At 38.9% G+C, this 14,654-nt stretch overlaps 1 pseudogene; it reads right to left on the minus strand.

Annotated features, from left to right (window-relative positions):
- Positions 1–13,265: 13,265 nt before the first annotated feature.
- On the minus strand, positions 13,266–13,679 carry LOC120232381 (annotated as a pseudogene).
- Between the last annotated feature and the right edge of the window lie 975 nt (positions 13,680–14,654).

Here is a 14,654-nt window from a genome sequence, read left to right on the forward strand (position 1 = left end):
GGGGCCCAAGATCACCTCTGTAGAATCATCTCAAATGCTTCTTAAACGTGCACAGCCCTGGGCCACACGTCAGAACTCCTTGACATGAGAAACATTTGACTTCAGGGTCTTTCTCCATGAAAAAGGTACAAACTTAGTTGACTCAGAGGCCATTCAGGTGGGGTGAAAGTGAGAGGGAGTTTAAGGCTGTTTGGCCTGGGGTCAACTGGAAAAAATACATTCCACTTAAAGTCATTCATGTTCAGTTTATCTTATTTTGTTTCATTTTAATTTAATTTATTATTATTTTTTAAAGTAAGCTCTACACCCTACATGGGACTTGAACTTATGACGCCGAAGTCAAGACTTGCATGCTATACTAACTGAGTCAGCCAGGCACCTCCATTCATACTCACTTTTTTTAAACATTTTTTTAAATATTTTTTTAATGATTTATTTCTAGGAGAGAGAGAGAGAGACAGCGTGAGCAGGGGAGGGTCAGAGAGAGAGGGAGACACAGACTCTGAAACAGGCTCCAGGCTCTGGGCTGGCAGCCAGCACAGAGCCCGACGCGGGGCTCGAACCCACGAACCGCGAGATCATGACCTAAACGAAAGTCGGACGCTTAACCGACTAGCCACCCAGGCGCCCCAATACTCACTTTTTTTAAAAGAACACTGAGTTGGCAAAACGAAGCACATCTGCAGGCCACGGGCTGAGTATCGATGGTAGAGGGCCCGGCTCTACTTCTAGATGGAGAATCCATTTATTATCTTAACTTGTTCGTTAGCCAAGCACACCAGCTACCACTGTGACGGATGGATTTTCCTGCTCAGAGATTTGTCATTAATTGCTACGAATGCCTCATAATAATTTGATGAGCCATCAAAACGCAGAGAGGAAAACTAAAATCGAGAGGAGAGATCATGGAAGTGGAAGAACTGAGAGGCACAGGATAATTCGTTAAAAAGAGAGAAGCATCAGTACTAATTGAAACCAAATCGGCACAGCAATCAGGATTTTCTTGCCTCTTCTAAGGAAAAGCATGCAGTGTATTTTGTTTTTATATAGAAATCCAGAGAAGACTGTTATAAAAACTGAAAATAGAAAGCAGTTAGAAAGGCCCAGATGTTTGTTGAGGCTCCTCTGCTCTTCACAGAGCCCAGCTCGGATTTCAGCATGAGAGCACGAAGCGTCCTTGGCCTGCAGCCAGTGTTTGCATCACACCGAGGCAAGCCTGGGTCAGAGTTTGGCCTGACAAGCATTTTGTTAACTTATAATTTATTTAGAGACATTAATTGAACCAGGGTGATTAAAACTTTTTTTAATTAGCAGAGTTCAGGATGAGTAACTTAGTGTCTCTGTGCTTTTTCCGGTGTGTCTGAATGTCTGTTGGACTCTAACCATCCGATCTGTTAAATTTCCACCTTCCAGTTTAGCTTACTGATGGTGTGAGCTAAATTTAAGTAAAAAGTGTTCAAGAAACCAGCACACAAGTCCTCTCACGTGGTAACTTTAAACTACAAACTCTAACCTGAATTATAATCATACTCCTTAATCCCTAGTGGGATGTTGAAAATATATGTGGTATTTCATGGCACTTGAAACAAAAAAAAAATGCATTTAAGATTCCATTTATTTCAAAATATAATTTGCTCTCGTTATGACTCCAACTAATCATACACCTCAATTAATTACGTATACTTAGCAGCTGTACCAATAATCATATGTCATATAACTTTACATTACAGCGTAGTGTGTATATTTAATGTGCCAGAATTTTGTTCTTGTGCTCCGGGGGCCATGGTCTGAGAGTTACGGACTTAAAACTCAAATTAAATTAAGGGGATTTTGAACTCAAGTTCCTGACTCCCTTCCTTTTGGGCTCCAAGGCCACACAAACAACTGTCGAAGCCTGAGGTCGGACCCAAATATAGCTGAGGCCCTACGTTCTGGGACACGCATTATAGGTTCAGAACATCACTGTGTACAAAGTTAGGACTTCAAAGCTGTGGAAAAAGGCTTGTTTCTCTGGCGGGCCAGGAGTAGAGATAATAAATCCCGTTGTGCCTGGGGTAAGGGACGCCCACTGCCTTGAGTAGATACCTCTCTTCTAACATTGGCCAGTAAAACCCAGTGCTCCACTTCCTGAGGGATTTTATATCCAAAGGTATGAGTCAGCCAAAAAGACCATCAACCATTTAGGAAGATACTGTAACTTAAAGAAAGCATGCTACCAAGTAATCAAAACAGTTGGTGCCTAAGAAGGCAGACTTAAGTGACTTTAATTATGATGTAGGGGGCGTTGAAGGACACAGAATTAAAGCACAAAAGATGTTTCCTGAAAGTATACGGTTATACTTACCTTAAAATTTAAATTTAAAAATGTAAAAAGTCAATGAACTGAAAACAAAATGGTCACCGCTAAACCCTCCATCAAGAGTTTAAGTAGACTGAATGGAGAACATATTTGACCACAGAGAGCAAATTCATGAGCCATGAAGACAAAAGATTACAAATTTTAGAAGTCCCATAAAAAGAATGAGGAAAGACTTCGGTTTTTGCGTTGATCAAGACCATCAAGTTAAAGGCCAGAATAATGAAAAAAGTGAACCATATCCTGGTGAAATTCCCATATCCCAAGGAAGAAGCCTTGTAAGCTTTCAGTCAAAGAGAACTGGTTACTTTCTAAAGGAAAGAAAGCAAGTATCAGTATGAGTCTTCCCATCTTCAACACTGGAAGTTAGAAAGTAGAAAAGCCACATTTAGAGGACAGGGAGTGATCCAAGAATCCACTACACACATGAGGGATGGCCAAAGAAGAGGCATTTTCAATACACAAAGAGCTCACAACCATGTTTCCTTTCTGAGGAAATGACTGAGGAAGAACTGCAAACAAATGGAATCAAAGAGCATCTCAAGATAAGAGGAAATAAAAAGTAGAGGGGGTAGAAGGGGCAGTGAAATCTTGTGATACCACTAGTTAAGTCTAGATAGGTGATGATAATGTGCCTAAGAACTGTAGTTTGGATATAAAGTGACCACCCCGGTTAGCCCTCTCCTTTTTCTGTCTTCCTTCTTCACAAGGAAAGCATTACAAACATGCTTGAGAATTTCCCATCTAAAGCTCTTCTTTGACCTGCCTGTCTCCTACTCCTCACTACCCATTCTCTGATGCCTCTGCTTAAACGTCTCTCATGAAAATCATCAATAGCCTCCTTATTGCCTAAGCCATTGGCTACTTCGTTCGGCCATCTAACTTCATGTATTTGTAGCACTGAACATGGCTATGGAAATGGGCAGCTCCCCCATTCATTTAAAAAAAAAAAAACTTTCTTCTTTTGGGTTTCATGACACCACATTCTTCAGGTTTCTCCTCCCCACCCCCACCTCAGGTGCTGCACCTTAGGCTTCTGTGTTTGCTCACCTTCCTTTGGTAGCATAGACCAGAGCTATCGTACTGACCTCTTTCCTGGTCCCAGCTACACTTCCTTCCTATGTAAGCTCTTCTAATTTCATGGCTCTAAATGCCACCTATGTGCCAATAATTTCCAAAATATTTAACACCTAGCATCTCCACTGAACTCCAGTTTCATATTCCACAGGACTTACTCAGTGCTCTACCTGGGTGTCCGAAGAACTCCTGATTTCTTTCCCCACAGAAGACAAAACTGAAAACAAACAAAACACATATGAAAACAAAACCACTAATACCTACTTCTTCTCTAGTCTCCTCCATCCATAGCACCGATATCCACCTAACTTATGAAGTCCCCAAATTAAGATTCACCCTTGCTTTTCTTTATCCCTTACTTCCCACATCCAGTCCATCAAAACATTCTATAGTCTCTACCACAATCACAATCCAGAATTCATGGATTTTTCTCTGTGTCCAACAATACCACCTTCGTTCAAGTAACCATCATCTCTTCAGGATGTTATAAAGGCCTTATCTTTCTGCTTCCACTCTTCCCCAACTCCCCCAAAATACATTGTCCACATATCAGCCACAATGATCTATTTGGAATGTAGATCAGGTTATATCACTTCTTTACTTTAAAATCTCCAATGAGGGGCACCTGGGTGGCTTAGTCGGTTAAGCGTCCGACTTTCACTTAGGTCATGATCTCACGGTGCGTGGGTTCGAGCCCCGCGTCGGGCTCTGTGCTGACTGCCAGCTCAGAGCCTGGAGCCTGTTTCAGTCTGTGACTCCCTCTCTCTCTGACCCTCCCCTGCTCACGCTGTCTCTCTCTCTCTCTCCTAGAAATAAATAAAAACATTAAAAAAAATTTTTTTAAAATCTCCAGTGAATAGGGGTGCCTGGGTGGCTCAGTCGATTGAGTGTCCAACTCTTGATTTCGGCTCAGGTCATGATCCCAGGGTCGTGGGATTGAGCCCTGCATTGGGTTCTGTGCTGACAGCATGGAGCCTGCTTGGGATTCTCTCCCTCCCTCTTTCTCTGCCCCTCCCCTGCTCACGCTCTCTCTCAAAACAAATAAATAAACACTTAAAAAAATAAAATCTCCAATAAACATCCCAATTTTCTATTGTTAGGAGACTTGAATACTATGATACATTTATATGACAGACTACTTTGTATAAGGAATGAGAAATCTCACCATATACTACTATAGGTGATTATTCAGTAAAACACACACACACACAAAAAGCAAGATGGAGAAAAGCATGGAGAGCATACTACTATTTATATAAAAAATGGGCGGAGAGATTTTTTTTTTAAATACCAATGTTTTCCACTTTAACCATTTTTACTGTACAACTTGTGGCACTAATAATATTCAAAGTGTTATGAAGTCACCACCACTACTTCTAAAACTTTTCCATGACCCCAAACAGGAACTCTTTATCCATCAAACAATAACTTCTCATTCTTCCCTCCCCATGGCTTCTGATAATCTCTAATCTACTTTTCTTCTCTGTGAATTTGCCTGTTTCAGGCATTTTGTATACACAGAATCGTATATTGTTTGTACTTCTGTGTCCACCTTATTTTATTTAGCATAATGTTTTCAAGACTCACCCATGTGGGCTGTATCAGAATTTTATTATTTTTTATGACTGATATTTTGTTGTGTATACATATCATATTTTCTTTATCCATTTATCTTTTGATGGGCCCTTGGTTTGTTTCCACTTTTGACTATTGTGAATAATTCTGCTATGAACATTGGTACACAAATATCTCTTTGAGTACTTGCTTTTAGTTCTTTTGGGTACATTCCTAGGAGTGAAATTACTGGATTAAGTGTTAATTCTATGTTTAATATTTTTTTGAGGAACCACCAAACTGTTTTCCACAGCAGCTGTACTGTTTACATTCTCACCAGTAATGTATGATGGTTCCAATTTCTCCACATCCTCACTAACACTTTTCTTCAGTGGAAGTAAAATCAAATTTAAAAATTATCTATGAGAAGAAAGGGAAGAGGGTAGTGAATATTTCTGTGGATCTACCTTGTTTTGTAGTTTTGATCTTGTGACCATGTGAATATAAAACTTTATTTTTTAAATGTTTTTATTTATTTCTGAGAGAGAGAGACAGCATGAGCAGGGGAGGGACAGAGAGAGAGGGAGACACAGAATCTGAAACAGGCTCCAGGCTCTGAGCTAGCTGTCAGCATAGAGCCCGATGCAGGGCTTGAACCCTCGAACCATGAGATCCTGACCTGAGCCGAAGTCAGACGCTTAACCGACTGAGCCACCCAGATGCCCCTGAGAATATATAACTTTAAAACAAGCAGTTCATAATAGCAAAAAGCAAAATAAAGAAATGAACTTGACTATTTATTGAATCGGTAGCATATTTACACAAAGAGGCATTAATTCAAGGGTATCTTTTATGAGTTATCACCAAAGGACAAAAAAAAAAGAAGAAATTCTTTTTATTTTTATTTGAAAAGTTTTTTAAAATGTTTATTTATTTGAGAAAGAGAGAGAGAGAGAATGAGTAGGGAGGGGCAGAGAGAGAGAGGGAGACACAGAATCTGAAGCAGGCTCCAGGCTCTGAGCTGTCAGCCCAGAGCCCCACACGGGGCTCAAACTCACACTGTGAGACCATGACCTGAGCCAAAGTCGGAGGCTTAACCAACTGAGCCACCGAGGTGCCCCCTAAAATTGAAGAAATTCTTAAACTGCTTTAATAATATTGTTAATGGTAGTATTAGTTATTGTTATTTGAGATTGTTGTATGGAGTAATTATGGGATAAAGCAAATGATTAATTATGTTGATAGCATTGGGAAATGGAATTAGTCATGAAAGAAAAGAAATACAAATCAAAGAGTTTAATCCTACAGTTTTGAATTTGAAGTATCACTATAAACTCCTGGCATTTGGAAGTTTTCTTAGTTTTGTGCCCTGGAAGGGGCTGGAGAAAACAAGCAAGTTAGTTGTAATGAGTACTGCTAGCATCCTCACTTCAACCATTCCCAGTAAAGGGAACAAGAGTAACTTGGACAAATGCCTGATTCCACATCTGGAGCAGGAAGTTAGAGATGAGTCTGGAATGTCTTGTCACATCAGAAAGTGAGGAAATTCTCAAAGACACTAAGGCCATGACAAAAGACTCTCATCATGGCCTTAGGGACTTAAGCCAACTGGGAAAGGCTTTCAACAGCCAAAAGTGGAATAATTCTTGTATCAGTAAAAATAATAAATGTAAGGGGCACCTGGGTAGCTCAGTTGGTTAAGTGTCTGACTTCGGCTCAGGTCTTGGTCTCATGGTTCGTGGGTTCGAGCCCCGCATTGGGCTCTGTGCTGATAGCTCAGAGCCTGGAGCCTGCTTCAGATTCTGTATCTCCCTCTCTCTCTGCCCTCCTCTGCTCACGCTGCCTCTCTCAGAAAGAAATATTTTAAAAAATTTTTTTTAAATAATAACTGTAATAAGTTTTAAAACATCAATAAATTATTCAAATTCATGAGTCCATTATGAAACTTTAAAAACATCATTGGTCACCTTTGGAAGATGCTCAGGAACTAATTCATTAAGCTGAAACTGATAAATAAAGGCAAACTGGTAATACCAAGCATTCATCATGTCTTACCTATACAAATTTCCCTTAGTGTGTTAGTTTGCAATGACTGTCATAACAAAGTATCACAGAATAGGTGGCTTAAACAACAGAAATTTAGTTCTCGCAGTTCTGGAGGCTAAAAGTCCAAGATCAAAGGCCCCTTTCCTTGGCTAGCAAAATACCACCTTCTCACTACGTCCTCACATAGCGTTTTCTCTGTGCACCAAATCCCTGTGTGGCCAAATTTTCTATTCTGATAAGGACACCAGTCAGATTGGATTAGCATCTACCTTCACAGCCTCCTTTTAACTTAATTATCTCTTTAGGGACCCTAACTCCAAACAGAGTCACATTTTGAGTTGCTGGGGGTTAAGATTTCAATGTATGAATATGGGGGGGGGGCACAGTTCAGCCCATAACATTTCAGGTAACCAAGCAACTGAGAGGAAGTATTTCTTTACAGGAAAACTCCAGTTAACAAACAAGGAAGGTATAATAGAATTAAATAGAACATTTTTGCATTCTGTAATAAATTAATGCACTTAAGCAATGGCTGGTAACATCACAAGACAGAAGACCAGACATTATATATCTCCTGATGGAATATTCTTGTCAAAAAAAAAAAATCAAACCTAAATGTGAAGCCTCTATCTCTAACTACTGATTTACAGGAACTCTGGAGAATGAAGAGAAGCATGTTAAACACCACCACCCAGGACACAATTAGCAAAATCTGAACTGTAGGAAGTGCTACAGACCAGGCAACCCTGTTTCTTCAATAAATAGATTGGAGGGAGAAAATAAGGCGATGTGTAGAGATTACAAGGACTCAAAGACCTGTCAAGCTATTATGGATCTTTTTGAAATTCTGGTTTAAATGAACACTAAAAATTTACCATGAAACAATTGGGAATCCTGAATACCGACTGGATAGTTGTTTATATAAAGGAAGTATTATGTTTTAGGTGTGATGGTAAAAAGACTCCTTACCTTTTAAGAATACGTGCTGATGGGGCGCCTGGGTGGCTCAGTCGGTTAAGCGTCCGACTTTCACTTAGGTCATGATCTCGCGGTTCGTGGGTTCGAGCCCCGCGTCGGGCTCTGTGCTGACTGCCAGCTCGGAGCCTGGAGCCTGTTTCAGTCTGTGACTCCCTCTCTCTCGGACCCTCCCCTGCTCACGCTGTCTCTCTCTCTCTCCTAGAAATAAATAAAACATTTAAAAAAAAAAAAAAAAAGAATACGTGCTGAAACACTTAAGAATGAAATGGTATCTTGATTTTGTTTCATAGTATTTCATAGGGGTGTGACTGCAGGTGTGAATGAAATGATTGCTTATGTGTGGGGGTAATTGTTAAAGCTGCTTGATGGATATATGAAGGTTCTTTATACTAGTCTCTCTACTTTTGTATGTGTTTGAAATTTTCCTCAAGGAAACATTAAAAATAAACTCCACGGGTGCCTGGGTGGTTCAGTCAGTTAAGCATCCGGTTCAGTTTATGATCTCAAAGTTTGTGAGTTCAAGCCCCGCATCGGGCTCTGCGCTGGCAGCACAGAGCCTGTTTGGGATTCTCTATCTCTCCCTGCCCCTACCCACTCATGTGCTCTGTTTTTCTCTCTCTCTTAAAATAAATAAACTTAAAAAAAAAACAAACCCTCCAAATGAGCTCCCGTTCCATTTGGGATAAAAGTCCAAATTCATTACCTGAGCCCCTAAACCCTTTGAAAACTGCCTGTACCTACTTCGAAGACCAATCTCAAACCATTTGACTATTACACACGCAGTTCCTTCTGCCTGGAGTGCTCCTCCCACAGGCCTCTTTATGGCTTCTTTTAATTTTGTGGATGGGGGATGGGGGAGAGTGGAAGGGGGGTGATGGGCATTGAGGAGGACACTTTTTGGGATGAGCACTGAGTGTTGTATGGAAGTCAATTTAACAATAAATTCTATTTAAAAAATAAAAATAACATACAACAACAACAACAACAAAATTTTGGTCTCTGCCCATACTTGAACCTTTGCAATGAGACCTCAGAGCTCAGTCTTGCTCTATACACACGCATCCACTCACCCTGTCACTGCCAATCTCATAAGCTTCCTGTAAGCCTGTTTTTCTTCACATTTTGTTTACTTGCTTTTTATCTAGCTCTCTCACTGTATTTGTACATGGCTGTATCTCTAGAGCCTAAAGCAGTGTCTGACATATAGTAAGTGCTCAATAAATATTGTTGAATGAATGTTTAAGTGACGAAGTTGCCTACCAACCTTTTATTTGTTCATTTTGAGAGAGGTGGGGTCAGAACATGAGTAGAGGAAGGGCAGAGAGAGAGGGAGACAGAGAATCCCAAGCAGGCTCCGTGCTGTTAGTGCAGAGGCTGATTGCAGGGCTTGATCTCACAAAGCAGGAGATCATGACTTGAGCCGAAACCAAGTCAGACGCTTAACTGACTGAACCACCCAGGAATCTTAAAAATAGAATTTTTAAATCTTTGAGTTGCTCTAAGTATAAAATATGCTTCACAATTTACATTGCTTGCTTTTCTTGGCCTTTTAAAGATGCTGAGTGTCCTTATCTTCCCCTCACTCTTTGATTCTGGGTGGTTTCCTCCTCTGCCATACATATCTGGGTTGGTGATTTAGGTATGTAATGCTAAGTAGGTAAGGAAGAGAAAAGCAAGACATGCACGTGATCTTATGGGTAGCAATAATGACACTTTAATTTGAATTTTTTCTAATAAAGACTGTAATTTATAGTGGCAAATATAAATTATAAGGCTTCTGGTTCCAGGTGAGAGGGAGTAAGCATACTCCACCCTGTCTCCCACTGTATGCAGCTATGAAATCTGGAAAGAATGCATGGAGCTGCTATGTGGGCACTCTGGAAGGTAAATAGTAACAGGTAAATTAGAGAAGACCAGAATTTAAAATAACACTGAGGTTTCCATGTGTTTACCATGTTTCTCCCTGTAGAGTGTGTTGGCCTAGACTTAAGGCAGACTATAACCTAGAGTTGGGTATTGGTACAGAAGAAATAAAACTGTCCCTGTTCACAGATGGCATGATGGTTTAAGTAGAAAATCCAAATTCATTTACAAAAAAACCTCCTGTAATTTGTAAGTGAGTTTGACAAAGTTGCAGGATACACAAAGTCAAAAGGTAAAAATCAATCATGCCTACGTATTAATAGTGAACAATTGGAATTTGAAAATTTTTTTAAACATGCCATTTACAAGAGCTCTAAAAAACTACTTACACATAAATCTAACAAAACATTGAACAGAATCTGTATGCTGCGAAGTAAAAACAACAGAAAACCAAAGATGATCCAAATAAGTGGAGAGACATACTGTATTAATGGATTGGAAGACTCAGCATAGTAATGATGTCAATTCTATTTAACACAATTCTAATCAAAGCCTAACAAAATTTTGTGTAGATACAAATAAACTGATTCTAAAATTTATATAGAAAGGCAAAGAAACTAGAATAGCTGAATCAGTTTTGAAAAAAGAACAGTCAGAAGAATCATACTAGAACACACAGATCAATGGGACAGAGTAAACTACAGAAATATACCCACATAAATACACTCAGTTGATTCTTGGTGAAGGTACAAAGGTGATTTTGTAGGGAAAATTTGGTCTCTTCAACTAACAGGTTGAAACTGTCTACACCCTAGAATATTTGCCTAGAATGTTTCTGGTATTTTAAAGTCTGGTTAAGACTCTGAACAACAAGTCTCATGAGTAAAAAGGAGTAAGAGCCCTTCCTTGGTTCCACTTCAAGTAAGATTATTTGACTGGAAATGAGTTTGAGGAGTAGCCAGAGTTAAAGGTGAATTCTTGATAAAACCCTCAGCATTCTGTGACCTTTCACAATATAGAATTGAGATTGTGAGGGAATGAGCAAGTAAAAAGAAGACTGCATCCTTATATGAAGAACTGACCACAGCTGCCTCATTCTTACCAGTAAGGTCTTAGAGTTCAGTGATAGCATAGGCCACAGATTTCTTTTGCATATGAATGCAATTTCCATTAATATCCAAAAAATTAACGTCAACTTAAAAATTTTTAATTTTAAAAAATTAATATAACACCCATCCATGACAAAAACTTCCAGTAAACTAGGAAAAAAGGGGAACTTCCTCAACTTGATAAAGAATATCTACAAGAAACTTACAGTTAACATCATACTGAATGGTAGGGAGTTGAAACTTTCCAGCTAAGATCAGGTACCAGGTGAGGATGTCCCTTCTCACCACTCAAAGGGAAGCCGAAGTCCTTACAGATCAAATAAGACAAGAAAAGGAAATAAAAGATATACAGATTGGAAAAGAAGACATAAAATTCTTCGTTTGCAGATGACATGCTTGTCTATATAGAAGATCCAAAAGAATCAGCAAAACAAAAAACAAAAAACAAAAAACCTCCTGGAACTAATATGCAATTATAGCAAGGTTGCAGGATATAAAATTGGTATTTTAAAAAATCCAATTGCTTTTTTAATATATACCAACAAGGACAAGTGGAATTTAAAACTAAAAACACAATTTACATTAGCATCCAAAATTAATGAAATACTTAGATATAAATTTAATAAAATGTGCACAAGATATATTTGAGGAAAACTGTAAAACTCAGATGAATGAAATCAAAGAGGAACTAAATAAATGGAGAGATACTCAATGTTCATGGATAGGAAGACTCATTATCAAGATGTCAGTGCTTCCCAACTTGACCTATAGATTTAGTGCAATAAACCCCAGCAAATTATTTTATGGATATCAACAAACTGATTCTAAAGACCATATGGAGAGGCAAAATACCCAGAATAGCTAATTCCATATCAAAGGAGAAGAATAAAGTTGGAGGACTGACACTACCTGATCTCAAGACTTACTATAAAGGTACAGTGGTATAGACAGTGTGGTTTTGGTGAAAGCATAGACAAATAGATCAATGGGACTGAAAATAGAGCTCAGAAATAAACTTCCATAGCTATAGTCAAGTGATGTTTGACAAAGGAACAAGGCAATTCAATGGAGCAAAGATAGTTCCTTTAACAAATGGTGCTGGATCAACTGGAAATCCAGATGCAAAAAAATATGAATCTACACACAAAACTTATTTTTCACAGAAAATTAACTCAAAATGGTTCATAGACCTATATTTAAAATGTGAAAATATACAACTTCTAGAAAATAACATAGGGAGAAAACCTAGATGATCTTGGGTACAGTGGTGCCTTTTTAGTTGTAACCAAAATTACATGTAAATTTCTTGCATTTACATGTAAGAAATAATTGATAAGCTAGACATCATTAAAATTGAAAACTTTTGTTCTGCAGAAGACAATGTCGAGAGAATGAGAAGATAAGCCACAGACTGGGAGAAAGTAGTTGCAAACAACACATCTGATAAAGGACTGTTATCCAAAATATACAAAGAAAACATACAACCCAATTTAAAAATGGACCACCAAAGACCTTACCAAAGAGGATATATAGATGGTAAAAAAGTATATGAAAGATTCTCCACATTTTATGTTATCAGGGAAATGTAAATTTAAACAACAATGAAATACCACTACATACCAATTAGAATGATCCAAATCTAGAACACCGACAACACCATATGCTGGCAAGGAATATGAAGCCACAGGAAATCTCATGCATTGCTGGTGCAAATGCAAAATGGCATAGCTACTTTGGAAGGGAGTTTGGCAGTTTCTTACAAAACTAAACGTAGTCTTACCATATGATCCTTGGTATGTACCCAAAGAAGTAGAAAACATGCCCACAAACATACCTGCACATAGATGTTTATAGCAGCTTTATTTATATTTGCTAAAATTTGGAATCAACCAAGATGTCCTTTAGTAGGTGAGTGGATAAATCGACTGTGGTACACCCAGACAACGAAGTAGTATTTAGTGCTAAAAATAAATGAGCTATCGAACCATGAAAAGACATAGAGGAATCTTTTTTTAAATGTTTTATTTATTCCTGAGAGAGAGAGACAGCATGAACAGGGAAGGGTCCAAGAGAGAGAGGGAGACACAGAATCTGAAGCAGGCTCCAGGCTCTGAGCTGTCAGCACAGAGCTTGACGTGGGGCTCAAACCCACAATCCGCAAGATCATGACCTGAGCTGAAGTCAGATGCTTAACCGACTGAGCCACCCAGGTGCCCCTCTTTTTTTTTTTTTTTTAAAGCACTTGTTAGCATTTAATGAACCTCCCTCCATGTGGCTTCAAGCTACCAGGACATAGCCATCCCCACCCCCTTAATCTTCTCCTCAGCTCTTCGATTGACGAATTTGGCCTTCATGATGACAGTCTGTCTGGGGGGCTTTTCCTTTCCTAAAAGTTTGTAGTAGCCCCATGATACCACATCAATGATAGGAGCAGCTCTAGTCTTGTTTTTGGCAAAGCTTACCATGTCTGCTCACTGACCAAGGTCTACAGTTGGGCAGAAGTTCTTTAGGTGGTAATGCCTCATACTAACTTTTCCAGAGTAACCTGAGTGGTATTTGTTGAAGCTGATCCTGGGGTAATGCATGCCACCAGCATAACCCTGGCCTCCTGGGTGCTTCAGGTGCTTGCTGCTGCTGCTGTGGCCATGCCTCCCATGGCTCCCAAGTTTCTGAGTCTTCCTCAGTCTGGGTGGCATGTCGGCAGCCCAGACAAAAGAGACGGACTCTTAGCTGCATATTATTAAGTGAGAGAAGCCAATCGGAATAGGCTACATATTGTTTGATTCCAACTATATCACATTATGGAAAAGGCAAACTATGGAGATGATAAAAATATCTGGTTGCTAGAGTGGAAGGATGAATAGAGCACAGAGAATTTTTAGGGCAGTGGAAATACCCTGTGATATTATAATTATGAACATATCATTATACATTTGTCCAAACCCATGTAATATACAGCACTAAGAGTGAACCCTAAGGTAAACTATAGTTTGCGTGATTATGATGTGTTGATGTAAGTTCATTCTAGGTAACAAATACACCACTCTAGTGAGTGATACTGATAATGTGGGAGGCTTTGTATGTGGGGTGTGGTAGGGGTTATGTGGAAAGTCTCTGTATCATCTTCTCAACTGGTCTGAAAAAACCTTTTTAAAAGAAATTGAGGGAGTTCGTCACCACTCAACCTGCCTTATGAGAATTGCTAAAGGGACTTTTTCAAGCTGAAACCAAAGGATGCTAGACAGCAACAGGAAGGCATATGAAAATATAAACTCTCTGGTAAAGGTAAATACATAGGCAAATTCGGAATTCTGTATTACTGTGATAATGGTGTGCAAGTCAATTTCAATTCAGGTATAGAATTTAAAAGAGAAAAGCATAAAAAGTAACTATAACTAAAAACTTGTTAATGGACACAAACATAAAAAGATGTAATCTGTGACATTAATAACAGAAAATTGGCAGAGGCAGATACAAAGGAGTAGTTTTTATATGTGATTGAAGTTAAGCTGTTATCAACTTAAAATCGATTATTATAAATATAAGATACTCTATGTAATCTCATGGTCACCCAAAGAAAATACTTACAGAAGATGCACAAAATAAAATGAGAAAGGAATCAAAACATGTCACACACAAAAAATCAACAAAACACAAAGGGAGGCAGCAAG

This window comes from Hyaena hyaena, unplaced genomic scaffold (genome assembly GCF_003009895.1).
Source record: "Hyaena hyaena isolate Hyena2069 unplaced genomic scaffold, ASM300989v1 scaffold_72, whole genome shotgun sequence".
NCBI lineage: Eukaryota > Metazoa > Chordata > Mammalia > Carnivora > Hyaenidae > Hyaena > Hyaena hyaena.